Here is a 17,831-nt window from a genome sequence, read left to right as displayed (position 1 = left end):
AGTTTCCAGAATTCTATGGGGGAAGCCATGGAATCATAGAGATGGAAGGAACCCTGAGGGTCATCTGGTCCAACCCCCAGCAATGCAGGAATCTCCAATAAAGCATTCATGACAGATGGCCATCCAACTTCTGCTTAAAAACCTCCATTGAGGGAAAGTCTACCACCTTCTAAGGGAGTCTGTTCCACTGTCGAACTGCTCTTACTGTCAGAAAGTTCTTCCAAATGTTCAATAGGAATCTTCTTTCTTGTAACTTGAATCAGGTCTCCTGCACCATTCAGTGCAGAAGAAAACAAGCTTGCTCCATCTTCCATGTGACAGCCCTTTAGATATTGGAAGATGGCTATTGTATCTTCTCTCAGTTTCCTCTTATCCCAGCTAAACATGCCCAACTCCCTCAACTGTTCCTCAGAAGGCTTGGTTCCCAGATCCTTAATCATCCTGGTCACTGTCCTTGACACATGTTCCAGCTTGTCAATATCCTTCTTAAACCGTGGCACCCAGAACTGGACACAGGTGTGGTCTGGCCAAGGAAGAATGGAATGGGACTATTACTTCCTTTGAGCTGGACACCATGCTTCCGCTGATGTAGCCTAGAATAGCATTAGCTTTCTACTGCAGTTTCATCACACTGTTGCAGCAAAAAAAATGCTAATGCTATAATCATATGCCTTTAAATGTGCATTAGATGTGCTTTTAAAGTATGCTGTAGATGTAACCTCAGATTAGTAGCCAAACATGTAGCAAAATAATTTGACAGGCCCAGATTAATTGCAATGCAAAACCAAAGGAATTTCAGCAACCGTGTTATGCTTCCGCCCGGCTCACTTTCTCGCCATTTAAACAACCTCCTACTTCAAATCCATATTAACTATAAGTGGTTAGATATTGTTTCATTCCTTTTCAGAGCACATGCGACAATATTCATTCTTCTCTCCATTGTTGCATTCTGTGACATGAGCCAAAAGGAAGATCGAAACTCAGCAGCTCTGTGTCAAGGTGCACAGAGTATGAGAGCAAAAAGCAGAAACTCTTCTGCTTCCCTTGAGTTCAAAATAAGTGAATTCCCTCATTCTTCTCTGCTTGAGATTTGTTCCTGAACACCCACAGCACTATTCCAATGCATTTGCACCAAAAATAAAAGCTTTTATTTATTCTCACCTTCAGCAGAGCAAAGAACATGAAAGAGCTATTTAGATAAAAACTAAAAAGCCTACTAAGAATATTTGTGTTACCAGAGAGATAACAGATACACTTCAAAGTTCTATTCCATGCCATATATATTTTCTATTATTGGGCTCTATGTAACTGTGCAAGCATGCTTACATAGAACAGGAGGGAATCCATCACTTAATACTAATTACACAATATATGGAAGATTTCTACCATCAGCTATCTAACGATTACTGTGCATTCAATAACTTTTATTTGATTAACTCCCTTGGCTGTAAATGGGACTTATTGCTCCTCTGTTGGGCACAAATGTTATAATTTGGAGAATAACATATTGCAGTCCAAAGTATCACTGGGTTTGTTCCCTTTGAGATATCTCAGGCAGACTAATGATTTTCATTTCAGATTTTCATTTCAGTCTCTACTTTTCATTGCTATGAGGCTTTTGTGGCAACCACAAAATGCTAACCAAAGCAAAATGCAGTTTTAATACTGGGTGAATCAAATATAACAAGGCCTGGAAGGTATACAGTTTTGAAAAATCATGCTATTAGGGGAGCCTCAGCAAATTATAAAATAATGCATTTGTGAGTAAACCTATACTTTTTTTCATCCTTCAGCCTCTGGTTGCACTACAAAACAACTTCTGAGGTGGTAGAGTTTTTTTGTTTTTTGTTTACTTAAACAAACATAATTATTTATTCTTTAATGGTGTAAAAACAGCCTATGAAGGAAGAACTGGGCCAAATTCCTTATCTACCTGTGGAAAGAAGAGGTAAGACCAGCTTATTGTTTCTGCCCCCACCCCACCACACAAGACACACTGCATCTTTGCCAAATGAAATATACTCCGAGTCCTGCAGTGATTTCATGCTCTTTATTGCAGCTTGTAAAACAGTGATTGAATTTCCCCCCAAAACCTCAGGCTTTTATATACATTATTTACACAATGAGTCCCATCTGATTGGCTGATTCAGCTTCCCTCCTGGAGCCTGATTGGTCTTCTCCTGCAGGCCAATCAGTTGTAGCATTCTACGATCCTACCAGCCTAACAGGCTGATTAACTTCCTCCTAGAGCCTGATTGGTCTTCTCCTGCAAGCCAATCAGTTGCTGCATTCTAGGATCCTACCTGCCTATTGTTCTAGGCTCCAAGCTTAGTACATAACACCAACCCTAATTACAATGGTAATTCCAGACCTCTCTGTGGTAGGAATTCAAACACATGCCAGAAATTAAGATCAATAATTTAGTATGATATCATTCATATAATATTTTTATAACAATTCTCTTGGTTGATTTTTACAAACTCACTTTTCATCACTGATCTCCATCTTAAATTCCTTCTCCCAGTTTTCTTTTAATTGGCTATATATGTTTGTGCATTTCTCCACCAAGATTTTATACACTTTGGAGATCAGATCCTTTTGTCCAAATAGAAAAAGAAAAGAAAAAGAAAAAAACTTTCACATATTGTTAGATCTCTACTTATCTTGTGACATTTTTTTTATTTAACACAATTTATAGGCTATTTATTTATTCTAAATCTAAGTTTACCTAAAACACTATAAAATACTTACTCAAAAATACAAAAAACACACAACAAACTTTAAAAACAAGTAGACATAATAAAACAATCAGAATACAGATAAAATCAGCAAAATTTAAAAATATGGCTGGCTAGGAACGTTTGCTGAAACAATTCAGTGTTTAGCAGGCATTGAACAGTCGAGGGCACTGGGACTGCCACCCTAAAAAAATTATTTCTGACAAGCTATATATACTATATATAACGTCTAATTTGTATATATGGCGGGGGGAGACTTAATGGTTGTGTTTTTTCACCTATCTGATCATATAATAAAATGATCCCATGTGATAGAAAATCCTTATATTTAGCAAATCTATATTTAAAACAACTAGAATAACCGCTTAGTTATGTTGCGGACCAGAAACACCCATTATTAACAGGAGCCAGTGGAGGGATGATCGGAGCTGTTGTCCAGATTTCCATCCCTATTTTGGGAGGTTCACCAATGCCAGGTTCAAAATGGGAAAACACAGCTTCTGAGAGGAAATTAAGCAGCTGCATATGTTCCTGTCCATTCCCCCATCCCTATCTCAGTCATCTAACATCCCACAACCTGATGCAAATGGTCAGAGCTCCTCCAGGTATGTAAAGAACAAGCAGGGTAGGAAGGTGGATGTCAAGATCAAGGAGGTAATGGGCTGGGGAAACTATATCCATCTTATATTTTGCCACATTTGGGATATTTAGAGGTGCCTATAAACATTATCCTGCTTTGAATCCAAAATCCTAGCCTGTTGAAATTTTGTGTGTTTGTGTGTGTGTGTGTGTGTGTGTGTGTGTGTATGTGATTTCACAGAAGCATTCATCTCTTGGGGGGGGGGCTCTGTCCTTTTAATAACTTCTGCTTGCTGGTTTCATTCTCTCCTTCAAATGTGTTTTCTAACTCTAACCAAGGAAGGCCAGGTGACCTATACACAGCAATTTCACCTATACAAACAGGAGATATAAAATGTTGACATAGCAATATCACAGGTGTCAATAACTGTGTCAGGCAACTGAGTCACAAGTTAAATCTAACAAGATTTATCTTTATAATGAAAACATGCACAACTACTGCATCACTCAGTAAGGCCAAATTCCATCCCGTTCCTGTTTCCTGTGCTGTCTGTCATACTTTATCTCTCAGCAAGAAGTGTTCCAATGCTATTGTTTATGGGTGTTACTATATCTAATAACCACACTTAGGCAACCTATGGACTTTTGGCAATCTAGGAGAGCACTGGGCATCTTTCTTTCAGTTGAGAAAATGTCACCCTGACAAACTAGAATATCTAAAGTTGGTGAGAGATAGGCATGTCTGGCGCACCAGTGATAAGTCAGATCAGGCACTACTGAGGGCCTCAGGTCCAGAAGGGCCCTTCATTTGCCTGATCTGCCTGTTTACTCACCACCTGGCCTGGGTGATGATGTGTGGGTACCATTTGGAAGTCCAACTCAACCTCCACCCACAGATGTCATGTAACCATCCACCTCCACTGTCCATCTCCATGCTGCCTTGCATGGAGGCCAAAGGCTTCTCGGAGCAAAGCATTCTGAACAAGGAGTCTATATCAGTTTGACTTCTTTTGGTCAAGATGAAAGACTTTACCTCTAGCCACTAATAACTTCGGGTTGAATGTTGTAAAATACATACTATTAATTTCCATTTTCATCAGCTGTCGTGTGACCCAGCAAACAAAAAAGCAGAGGGATAGCTGGCACTTGAAGTCTTATGACTGAAATACGCTTCAAAGATAGTTTTTTCAAAAAAATTTTTAAAAAACATGCAGGTCCTGTTATCCAAACACAATGAATTCTCAGGAAATCATTTATTAGTTAAGCGTTCACATAGCAAATCAGCAATTTCCAGTGATTCCTACGAGGAAATTTCAAATGTGTTTGCGACCATGGAATTTTGACTCCAAAACAATGGAAAAACCCGGGAGAACCCAGGAAATGAAAGCTTGCAAAAGCAAATAAATAAAGAAAAAACGGTTCTCTATTTGTCCAATCTCTCCCTCTTCCTTCCAGCTCCTTCCTACCATGGTTTTCAGAGAAGCGGCTGCGGCTGACCAGCAAAACACAAAAAGCAAGGCTTGTTTAAGGTTGCTTACTTGTTTACAGTGGGGGGAAAAGGATAACAGGTGGTTAAGTCCAGTCCAAGGCAACTATGGGGTGCGGCCCTCATGTTGCTTCAGGCCGAGGGAGCCAGCTGTTTGTCCACAGACAGCTTTCTGGGTGATGTGGCCAGCATGAATAAACCGCTTCTGGTGCAAAGGACCACCGTGATGGAAGCCAGAGCGCACGGAAATGCTGTTTACCTTCCCACCACAGCAGTACCTATTTATCTACCAGCGCTGGTATGCTTCTGAACTGCTAGGTTGGCAGGAGCTGGGACAGAGCAATGGGAGCTCACCCCGTCTGTGGATTCAAACCACTGACCTTCCGATTGGCAAGCCCAAGAGGCTCAGTGGTTTAGACCACAGTGCCACCCGGTACCTGCGTGTAGTTGTTTCTATATTTCCCAGTGTAAAACAGTTTAAGGAAACATATTCTAAATTAGATAGTATATTAATTAGAGGTGTGTCACCACATTCTGTCATCAGCAACATAGTGAATCATTTGCATGTAAAGTTCACTGTCTATAAGGGTGAAACCTAAGACCAGACTTTCAAAAAACTGTCTTCCTTTCACATGAAGCCACAGGCAGATGCCTTAGATTATCTAGCTGTTTTTCCATCATAGATATGCTTTCATTGTTCCTGCATAATACTTGTGCAAGTGTCCATCTGCATAGTCAATAAACCAACACACATTTTTTCTTTTCTTCTCAGATTGCCAAACCACAGTCCTAAAAGTATACTGAAAAGTCATTTAGCCCAATCATATGAATCATTGCAGGGTCCACTGTAGCTAAACCATGTCAGCCAGTGATGTTCAGCCTCATCTTAAAAACATCAAAAGCTGATTTTAAAATTCCCCAGGTAAGCTTGTCCCATTGGTCAACTTGTATCACTGCTGAGAATTTCTTATATAATCTAATCTAAATCTGCCTTCCAGCAGGGAAAATCTCCGGCTTCCTTCTGGTAGGCTGCTGTAGAAGCTATAGAGAGCAATTATTCTCCATCTTATTTGAGGCAATCTGAGTATCTGGGGGTTTTTCACCAAAAATATACCCACCAGTCAACATTTCTCTACTTTATAATCAAAAATAAATCAATGTGCAATCACAACTTATTGCAAAACTTTTCTGATATGGAAAGGAAAATAAAAATAAAAATCAGTAACCATAAAATAAGAATGGTTTCCCCAGATATCCAGGTCACACTAACTTGGCCTTATTACCCTGATCCCTATTGTCCTCGCTCTCAATAAGCCCCATGTTTCTGCATTCTGTAGTCACTGACTCCTGAATTCTTTAGCACCTGTGGGTGTGATGCATCAAATCCTGCTGATTACAATTCATTCCATTTGGACAAATTATACAGTATTCATTGGCTGTTCTTTTTCCTGTCTGTGAAATAGAGGCACATTAACAGTGAAATCCTAAGCTCACTTACTAGAGAGCAACCTCCAATTAGCTTAGTGAGGCTTACTTCTGAGTAAGCAAGCTTAGGCTGTCACTGTACTTGTCATTTTGAACTGCTTGTTAAAACATGGTGTAGCCATCCTCTCTCGTTTTGTCATTTATTGACGAGTTCAGCTTATTTTCTTCTGTCTACTTCCCCCCACTTCTACAGCATACTCGCAGAACATATTTGTCACATGCCAAGCATCCTCTGCTGACTCCAATTCCTTCTGTGGATTTTCTACATTGCTGGCATTTTCCTCCCTATTAATAAGTCATTTCGTATATGGAGAGACTTGTATGATAGCCTGATTTCTAGAAAGCATTTTATATATGCAAAGAAAATTGGGTTCTTCATGGCCTTGTCAAACAACATGGAGCTCAAGCTGAACAAAGACTTGCTTAACATTTCTATCCTACTTTCTGCTAATGTTACTTGACCTTTCTGGAGCTAAATCTAAGGTCCTATTTGACATTGTCTTTCTACTCCGTCAGCCTGGGCCTTCAGTGCTGTCAGTCATTCAGAGCTCCTTGACTCCCTCTTCTCTTTGGGCTTTAATTGACAACATCCTCTTTTCCGACTATCTAGCTTCTCTTTATTTCTACCATTTTCTAGTAATCCTACAAAGCTCTGTCCTTCAGCTCTTGTTTTTCTCCTGAGTACCCACATTCACATTCATGGATTTAACTATCAACTTTGAAAAATAATAGATACATCAGCAAGTGCCCTTTTCCTATCAAGTTGGCATAATCCCAAGACATTTAGGAATATAAAGAAAAGCCAGCCGGGAGCTCTGAACAACAATTCTTTTCTGTGCGCTTGCAATAAATGCAGGCACTGAATAGATGCAAAATAGTAGGCAGGTGTTCCGAAGTAGGAAGAGACAATAGAATCACTGGGGAACATTCAACATGATAAAACATTTATACCAGGGGGAGCCAATGTGGTGGCCTCCAGATATTTTTGGACTACAAGTCCCTTCATCCCCGATCATAGGTCATGTTGTGGCTAATGGCCAATTGGCTGTGGCTAATAGGAGATCGAGTCCAACAACATCTAGAGTGTGCATGTGGGTGTGCCGTGTGATCCTCCCTGACATTAGTCACCTACAGTGCTGGAGCAGATGGAGGACTTGTTAATGATGCCAACTGCAACTCACTGTTGGATGACTGAGAGTTGCCCTTGGTACATTTTTCTGCTTTGCTGATTCCTGGAGGTATGCAAGCAAGGCTCACCAAAACTATTTAGAAGCTGATCACCCAAGCAATTCAGAATCTTATAGAGTGCTTTGCCTAGTGAGTCCTTGATTATAGCAATTGCCTAAAGCTTTTTGTATGCATTTGGTTTGAAGTAATCTGAAAATACCAAGCATTTATATGAGAACATAAATGCAAGACAGAGTATTTATTCATTATTCAGTACAGTGGTACCTTCTCATTACAAACTTAATTAGTTCCGGAAGTCCATTCTTAACCTAAAACTGTTCTTAACCTGAGGTACCACTTTAGCTAAAGGGGCCTCCCGCTGCTGCCAATGCGCAATTTCTGTTCTCATCCTGGGGCAAAGTTCTTAACCTGAGGTACTACTTCCGGGTTAGTGGAGTCTGTAACCCCAAGTGGTTGTAACCCGAGGTGTTTGTAACCCAAGGTACAACTGTATTCAGGTCTTTCAAATAAAAATTGAAAGACTTCTGTGTTTACCAACTCTCTTTAATTAAATTAAGACACAGCAGCTTGGTTCAAAAAGAACCACTTGATCAAACCATAGTCATGTATTGAAGCTGGTTTGCAATCCTAGGTTTAGAGGGCAAGTACAAACCAGAATTTATCAGTTTGGATGCAACTAACTGAAGCAGAGCATAGGATAAGAGGCAGGCATAGGGCTCCTTTTCATTGTATCAAACTATACCACCCCTAAGCCACTGTGGTTCCTAGCAGTTGGTGTTCAATAGCATACTGCCATGGATCATTTAAATATATTTTGCATGTTACTTTTATGTGATGTAGAACAAGTTCTAGATTGGTTCAACATGAGGAGTCCATGGGCTAACAATGTTACTCCAAAGCCAGGCCATGTCATTTCTCAGAGAGGGTAGATGTAACGCCAAGGTAATTGCATTTTACTCTTTCATGTGAGCTGACTTGAGGTTCCTTCTAGTTCAAAAAGCACATATAAATCAGAACAATAAGTAACCTCAAAAAGATGCAAGCCCTGCCTAAAACAGTATTGCAAAACTTCTGCGGAGACGGGACTAGAGGAGGTGAAGAGAATTAACCAATTTCTCTCTTTTTGAGAACCTTGGGTAATTTACATAGCAAAGCACAGCTGTTCAGTGCAAACCTCTTTATCCTGAATGCATCTTAAGAAAACTGTAGCAATACATCAATGTTGTGTCCACCTAATACTAATGGAAGAAGTACAAATCATCAATTATATATGATTTACTGCATAAATCATAAAACTACTGAGACTCAGAGAGTATTTTTGAACAGGAAATCTGTTCTCTATTAAAGCAATGTTCTTTCCCTAGATAAAAGCAGACAGAAGACCCTTACTGAGATCATGGAGAGTAGCTGCATCAAGTCAGAATAGGTAGCATCGAGCTAAAAATATACATAAATAAATTTCATATGTTCAAAATCAGAACTGCTACAATTTGTGAAATTGCTTCGGTTTCCTTAGATAAATGTGATTTTTAAAGTGACGAAGGTTGCAATCCTATGGTCCTTATGAGGGCATGCCAGGGGCCATATGCTTCATTTAATTCCCCTTCTCAAGGGTGGATAAAGAGGATCAAACTTCATTTGTGTCTTCTCCATGAGCCTGCAGAAAGCTGCAGAGGCTGGGAGAGACCCCCTGTCTGTCTAAATCCTGGGCAGCTGCTGCCAGCCAGTGCAGAAAATAGTTGGTTAGATGGACCAAGGGCCTGAGTCAGTATAAGGTAGCTTCCTATGTTCTTACATTAGTGCAGGTTTCAGAATATGAAATCATAAAAACTCATTATTCCATGTATGTTTGAAATTTGATTGTGTGCTCTCTTTCCCTAAGATAGTTTAAAATGAAAACTGCTAACCTTCAAAATAAATAATATATAGAAACATAAGATGCAAATCACCCAATCTTGAATGATATATGAAATTGATAAATGAAATCAGATCCACTTTTCATTCAAAGGTAACCAACCCTAGAAATGTCCTTCTGAAATCAAATCGAGTAGCGTTTCGAAGTGGAAAGTTGGTCTATTTTCTGATAAGTATGTTATCAGAAAAACAAGCTAAGTATATCTTGTTTCCCCCCCAAAAAATAACATATGAAGAAAACTTAACCAATATGGGTTTGATACAAGGACTGCAGAGGTCATTGTAAGCTCCACATGTAGGCATGTAATGTACACTTATCAAAATAGCTGATCTCTATATGGCAATTAATCAGTCCATCAGTCATCACAAAGATGTGACTGAATAGGCATATGGCCTTACCTTAGGGCAGATTGCCAATGCTGAGACATGGGTTGCTTTCAGCTATGTGACTGTGATGCTATGATCTGCATCACACTGAAAACTATAGAATAAGGAAGAAGCAACAAATTGATGTGGAATATTACAAGACATCTGCCTGAAACCTTTAAAACATAATGATTATACTATAAAAATTGGCCATTCTAGCTAGGTCTGGTGGGAGCTGGAAGTCCCATAAGATTACCCTTCCTTGGCTTAGACATCAGAAACACAGACTGGTTCTATACAGTCTTCTTGGATAGCATGTTTTCTGTGCTTAACTGCCAGCAAATAGGGTTTGTGGTTTACTTGTAGTTTGGAAATGTGTTCCTTTAACTATAATCTGTTTCTTTGGCAGTGTCAGCGTATTTCATTTACTTCTACTCATAGCATTTTGTGCTGTTGTGGGGGGGAGGGAAACAAATATGCAATGCAGGAGTCAAAATAAAACTCACTCTCTCTTGTTAAATCTGATGTAATTCCTTTGCTTTGACATAGCAGCTAGTGCTTCCTAGGTTTCCAAAGATTCTGCAATGAATAAAGCAACATAGACAGGGATTATATATTACACAGCAGCACATATCGTGCTCCAATTCACTAATAGTTATGCCACCAAGGCAGGCTGGTAAGTAGCAAGTGCTTATTGCCCAGTAACACCAAGTGTGGCTGGACAGACAAATATATTGCATTTGTAAAATAAAAATTTTAAAAATTGGAATATGGCAAATGCACATTGTTTATTGGAAACAGGAACCACCAGTAGCTTAGGTCCAAGATACTACTTTATTCATTACGCACTACAGTGTAATGAGGTGTTTACAGACTGGCCTGCGCAGGTGTATAACTGTATATAGAAAGTGTCAAATCTCACTGTAATTTATCTTCTCTGTTGATGAGATGTGGCATGCAATTTTGTACACTGACAGCTCAGTTAGCTAAATGTCATTGGCCTGCATAAAAATTGAAACAAGAAGGGTTAACACCCACAATATCAATCACTTGCGTTTCTGCAAGGCGATGGCTCATATGCATACTTCACTTCTGCTTTACCAATGTGAACATGCCAAGGAAAGAAATAATGAGCAAACAGGGATGCAACCTCCAGAGACTGAATTGTCTGATGGATAGATAGATAGCTAGATAGCTAGATAGATGATAAATAGATGTGGACTTAACCCACAAAAAATAAGTGGAACTCTGATAACAGAGTTAGAATTGTGCTCTCCACTCCACAGGAGGAAAAAAAACACCCAGCTGTGATTACCAATATAACATTCATGCTATCACTTAACATCAAACCTAATAATACCAGAATATTTTTTTAAAACACTTTTGGAATGGAGTATTTTCCATTATATCTGCAATTACAATCCATCTCCTTTCTCCAATTCCTGCCTTATCTTTGGACACAGAATTAGGCTCCACCCTGCACCACAGAGAACTGGTAGGCTTCTGACTGATTGCATGATTAGCGATAGCTCACCAATGGAAGAACCAGATTGAAATAACACTGAATATAGCAGAATGCAATTATCACTAATAGGGAGAATCTCAGCAATAAAAATGACTATTTCCCCCAAAATGCTATTTTTATTCCAAATGATCCCAATACTTAATGATACATGATGTCTGAAAGACTGGCGAAAAGATCTGTCTATGTTTATTTGGAGGGAGAAGAAACCTAGGATAAAACACAAGATTCTCATTGATATAAAAGATAGAGGAGGTTTTGCACTTCCAGACTTAGAATTGTATTTCGAAGGTGCCTGCTTGTGTCGGATAAAATAATGTGTAAAGCTTCGCTGATTAAAACTAACACCTCAAGTAAGGACTTTAGTTATTTAAAAGATTTGTAGGGTTCAGGTATGCTGAATCAGAGTATCCAGTCTCCAACACAGAGAGAGGTTGATAATCTCTTGCTAGTTCATATGGCAGACTGATGTTGATGAAGTTGTACAACACCGGCATGGTTGACCAGGCTGGCACCCTGCAGTGATTGCCCATGGCAGTATTTTGAGGGGTCGACATAGCAGTTGCAACAGATGAAAGGTGCATGTGGCATAAGGACACATCAAGGACTTCAAGGTGAATGACTGATGTTTTGTTTAAATATGCAATCACATGGCCTTGGTCTGTGGCAATTTTTTACACAGCAATCTGAGCATCATCTCACCAGCAATGCATGTTGGTCTGCAGAATTTTTGAGTGGGTGGGTGTAATTTAAATGTATGGTATATACACAGCTAGGAGCACCCCTTGTACAGCCAGCTAGCCAGTTTCCTCTGTAAGTCTCACATGCAATAAAGTTGCCAGTTGGGTATGCAATGCACCTCTGTCTGACTTCCTCTTCGTGATACTTAATACACATTACTCCACTGCTGGAACACCACACAATATACTGCAATATCATAACTAGGTACTGGACAGTCCATGTATTGCCTAAAGCACCAAGAAAAAAATACTGCTAGCCTGTTTTACAGTGTCTTTGAATTTTGCTTGTTCCTGATTCACTTCACAGCTAGCAAGTGTCTCCATGCTGAATTTGAAATGGTTTACGAATGTAACATAACAGCAAAATAACTGGGGAGGGGGATAAACCAAACCAACAACAACAGAGCAACAAGTAGGAATCAAAAGCACCTTATTATGTATAATTCTCACACAAGTCCTCTGTAATTGTAGACACCAAACCTGAAGGACACTCTTGAATATCCTTTTCACAGCTCTTGCGGTAAACAGAGGCTTCCCCTTGTTATTACAATGCAGCTCCATTTGTTATTATTCCCTGTTCATGTGAAATCTAAAAGCCAACAGGGGAATTTAGAAAGACAAATGTGACATTCAGGAAGAAAATCCAATGTAATTTTATTTGGGGAGTTTCTCGCATAATGCATTCAACTCCCCAGGTACATCAAGTAATTTAGACAGAAGATGTAAGTAAATTCTAACAAATGTACAGGTACTTTCGAAAACGGGTGCTTTCATGCCATATCCCCAGGTTTTATTATTAGCATGACTCTTGTCCTAATTGCAGGGTATAAAAACAAGGCATGCCATAGACCTGCTGAGGAGCAGCGTAGTGCCTACAGGCTGCATTATAAGGGCAGGCCTTCACATTTGTGCAACATGTGATCTTTTTATCACTCTCCTGGCAATGGGGGGGGGGGAATCAGTAGTAAATCAATTAAAAGTGTTAGCGCTATTGGCAGGCTAACAAGTAAATACTGACAGTGTGGTAAATTGAAAAAGCTCCTCCTGGCATGAAAGTGAGAGCGATGGCGTAATTTAAGGGTAGCAGGAGGTTGAAAGCCACAGTACAAAGAGACCAGGGTAGAGTTGCCATTTGTGCAGAGTTTAACAGGATGTTAATTGTGCATTAAGAGTACATAAATAGGCAGGAGCGTGACAGGGGCATTTTGTTCTTGAAACAAAGAACAACCTCCACTGCAGAGTTGGAAAGAAGGACGGGATGGATGCCAGGATGTTCTCTTTTAGATAAGGTGGGATTCTATAGCATCTTAGACTTAAGAAAGACTTAAGAAATCTGGGGCAAAAGCAAGTATCCTGGCAGAGGCATCTGTTACTAGAAGAGAAAGTATATGTTCCAGTGACTTATTCCAACTGGAGTGCCAAAATAAGACATATGAAGGTGCTAAGGAAAGACTTTTGGCCGAAACTCACAGGGCAGTCTTCAGATGATAAGTTGCTACTTTCAGGAACCAACATGAGGCTGGCATCTCCTTTTACTCTTCTGGTCACTGTTGGCCACAGAATGCCAGGCTAGATTACAGAATCATAGAGTTGGGCTGGACTTCAGAGGTAATCTAGGCCATCCTCTTGCCAACGTAGGAAGTCCACGTCTACAGCATCTTCAGAAAGAATCCCTGATACACCTTTGCTTTGAGCCGAAAGCATTCTCTCTGTGTTCTTGATTCACCAAGCAGCATTCTTTCACTTTACTCTTCCTGTTCTAGTAAGTTAACTAGAAAGTTAAAGCAGGATAAAGCAAACCTGTAGGTGAGTCATTATGTCTCTCCCTCCTCAGACCAAATAAATAAAGTAAGAAGAATATTGCATTTTGTTACATTCAACCTATTTATCTACTTGCACTGGTATGCTTTCGAATGGCTAGGTTGGCCGAAGCTGGGACAGAGCAATGGGAGCTCACCCCGTCATGGGGATTCAAACTGCCGACATTCCGATTGGCAAGCCCAAGAGGCTCAGTGGTTAGACCACAGTGCCAACTTTGTCCATTACAACCTCTATGGATAGTGATGTGCTATGAGTTGGGGAGGAAATGAAGGCTATCCAGCATACTGGTATTCACAATTCCTAACATCATGTATTTTCAGAATAAGATTCATTCAGGCTGCTTTGCCCTCTGAATTATAGGCTCTCCTTCACTCTAATGTGTTGTGCTTCTCAGTTGCTGGCAAGTTGGCAAGTGACTATATCATTATTTCTTTAAACATAAGCAACAAAGTCCTGTTACTAGAGCCAGCAATTACCAGTGAATCACATTGTTTGAATTCACTGTTAATTGAAGTCTTGCCATCTGCTATTGCACGGAATAGGATGGGATACCTTCTTAGAACCAATTCCAACATAATATGAGAAGTGTATGCGGTGAATTTATGAAGCAATCCCATGAGAACATATAGGTGAAAAGATGACCCTGAGATAGATTAAGCTTTTCTGGGGGGTGGCTTAAAAAGCAATATCTTAGTTTCTTGTTGGAGCTTGCTCATAGGATTATGCCTGGCAAGTTACAAGAACAGATAGTCTGTGTGTGCATATTCATAGAATCATTGCAAAGAATTATTGTTTGAGTTAAATCAATAGCCTTGAGACCATTTGGTGGAAACAGAGCAGACAAATTTCACAAGCAACCAAACAATAATAGCCAAATTTTCCAAAAAGTGTGCTGCACGTAAAATCCAAAAATTGTGCCACTGTAGTATGCACTTATGCTACAGAGAAAGAGAGAAACCGGTGCCTACATGTAGTTTTGCTTCCAGCCTGCTAAGCCCAAGAGTAGACAGATTTGTGGCATGGAGTGCAAACAGAAGGGTGCCCCTGAAGATATGCTTTAATTAAGTGCATGCATTCCAACATTTGACAGATGAAAACAGGAGTATCTCTGTGCCTGAGTCTAGGAACAGAGTCTAGCCGTCCAGTGGAAAGCCTGTTGCCTAATGGTGGGTCCACACAATCCAGACTCAAATGAACCAGAAGCAAAAAGTATATATTAAAACTGCAGGCAAGCTCAGGCCTCTAGGTAAGAAATGCTTGTGAGACATACCACCGAGGACAAAGACATGTAACATATATAAATGCAACTCTTGAGTTAGAACCAAAGTCCAGGTTCAAAGTGCCCAAAACATAGGAGATAAAACTGGCAATGCTCAGAACCCTAAGTCCTAAATAGATAGCACATCTAAACACCATCCACCCCCAAAATAGACAAAGGAATCAGACAACCTGCACCCCACCCATAATTAAAATAAATAAATAGGGAGGAACAGGGTGCCAAGGATATTGTGCTGCCCACAGCATTCTGGAATTCCAAGTCCATGAGCTATTTTCCTTCTTTTACTCTGTTTTGACTTGAGTCTCCAGGCAGAAAGACTTTGAATCCCTAATCTCAATGCCTGGTAGTCATTTCATCCAATCATAGTGCTATGAGTTAGGATGGCTAAACTGTATACATGAGACCCCTTCAAATTCCTGGATCCAGAACAGATTCAGTTCCTGAAATAGTCAGGCTAGCTTCCTGGTGAGGTAATGGCCCTCTAAGTAAGGGCCATTAAGGTAACAAAGGAAGTGGCTCTGTACCAGTTGTAAAATGGGTGGGGTGCCCTCCCTCAACTCACTGGTAGTTAGAGAGACAAAGGCCAGAGTTGAGAGGTGAGTTATGTGAGCTAGAAGGTGCGTGCTGGGCAGCTGGAGACAGCACGATGCCTGATTTCTGTTGGAATCCAAAGCCTCTTGGGGTGTTAATGCTGTGAACCCCCTCCCTTCATTGTAGACTCAGGTTGTGTATATGTGAAACCCTGGAATCTCACACCATTCAAAGATTGGGGTGACAAGCAACAATGCAAATGTGTGAGATGCAGACAGGCAATAGTATTCACTGAAATTAACAACAATACTCCTGATTAACTGGTTAGTCCAGTTAATCAGGACAGCTGAAGGGTAAACCATCTTATGACCCTGGTGCAGCTGCCCAGCTGTGCTACTTATGGCACACATGCCACACACCGACCATGTGACAGTTGCATCTTACACACACTAGTTCCGTATCTCACCAATCAATTCAGTACAGAGACACCAAAACTAAACACAAGCTCTATTCAGGCATTAGGCTTGAACAGGGAATGTAAACACAAGGAAGGGTGTAGAGTGACATTCTGTGCATGCAAGCCCTCTCCCCATGTCCCCACATGCAATGGCCTTTATGCACTCCACCCTTAAGTTTCTTGCATCGAGCTAGAAAGGTCCCAAGGGATCTTCTAAATGCACTTGGGTGAAAACATTTAAAAGCTTCCTTTGACCTTCCTACTCAATGTGGAAAGGCATGGGAAACTGGGTGTGCAAAGGTATGCTGGGGGTGACCGGCATGCAGACACTTACATACAGCCCTACTTACATACTCTAGTCAAACACAGCACCTGAATAAGGGAACAGATATGAACAGTAAATACCTATCTAGCTATAGGGTGCTATGATGCTTTGGGCTAGCACCCTGGAAGAGGCAGCTAGCATCTCATCAGCAGGGACGCTGTGGTTCTGTAAGTACATTAACATACATTTGACTATTTGCAACTGCTACATTTCTGCTGATGTCCTATCACAACTGTCACCACTTCTGGCAAATTGTTGCTTCCTGCTGTCTCTGAAGAGAGAGACTTTGCTTGTTCAAAATGGCCCTCCTCTGCCCCTTACAGGCCTAATACTAGCATTGCTACTGCCATGTATGGATATCTCAGCATCACGATTAGCCTAAATAAATGCACACGCGCACATTTACAAACACAGACACATAGTATCTTCCAAGGCGTCTATGAATTGCATTGCTAGATCCATTATTCAACAGCAAACACAATGGAGTACCCTTCATTTCCATAGTAATTATGTAAATGAGTTCACCTTTGTAGCAATCTGTGTAAAGTTTATGGAAATCATCCACAGTTGAGTTATAGGATGTCCTTGAAACTGCAGGATATGGGGAGATACGTATGTACAGGAGGAGGGCAGCCACTTTGGGTCTTAGCCTCACTTGTCCTCTACGGTTGCTCAGCAACTTCCATTTATGGAATCTCAGGGAGCACACCGTGCTTAGAGATTTTTGAAATATTAAGCGGTGCATAAGTGCTTTTAAATAAGAGAGTGCACAATCATGTATTTCAGAGAACAGGTGTCTGAATCCCTTGCAACAACTGAGCAAGAACAGCACATTACTGTGCAACAAAATTATTACATGGTGTAGCCCTTAGTCCACCTCATTCACTCACCCTCAGTACAATACCTAAAACAATTCTTTAGCCGTTCGTCTTGTCTGTTTATCAAAAGCACTTTTCTGTGTTTGAAAGGACTGGGAGCATCTGCTCACTGCGATCCACTTTGCTTGTCACCAGCCCACAATATTTTAAAAAGATTATTAATCAATCATTAAACAGTAAACAAAAGCATGTGGCAAAATGGTGGGAGGGCAGTGATCATTTAGCTCATGGTGCCATGGCTCTCTGCTTCGGATAGCAATCACTCAGGTGGCCAGATGGCATAACACTGCTGCTACTGCTGCTGACATAAGCACAATGAACTGTGCAAGGGCATACGGAGGTATAAATACTCCAGTACTGTTTAAGTGGGATGGTGGCAGACTAGCCACGGTCTTCCCATATTCCACTCCTGGATATGAATTCATCTGACTGGAAGGAATTAGTTTATTTTGAATTTGTCATTGGAGGCTTTCCTAAATTCAGACTAACCATGCCTGCCTACAAAAAAGCAAAGATCACATC

General features: G+C 40.5%; 1 long non-coding RNA gene across 2 annotated transcripts in view; it reads right to left on the bottom strand.

The window, feature by feature from the left end:
- Positions 1-17,831, bottom strand: part of LOC309339379 — a 64,472-nt gene that overhangs the window by 10,793 nt on the left and 35,848 nt on the right. For both annotated transcript variants that reach the window (XR_014155266.1, XR_014155267.1), the window contains one exon: positions 2,486-2,595. This is a non-coding gene — a long non-coding RNA (uncharacterized lncRNA). The remainder of the gene's footprint in view (positions 1-2,485; positions 2,596-17,831) is intronic.

This window comes from Podarcis erhardii (assembly GCF_964252035.2).
Source record: "Podarcis erhardii genome assembly, chromosome: 3".
NCBI classification, from domain to species: domain Eukaryota; kingdom Metazoa; phylum Chordata; class Lepidosauria; order Squamata; family Lacertidae; genus Podarcis; species Podarcis erhardii.
The sequence above is the reverse complement of the archived record's forward strand: the minus strand, read 5'-3'. Positions and strand labels throughout refer to the sequence as shown.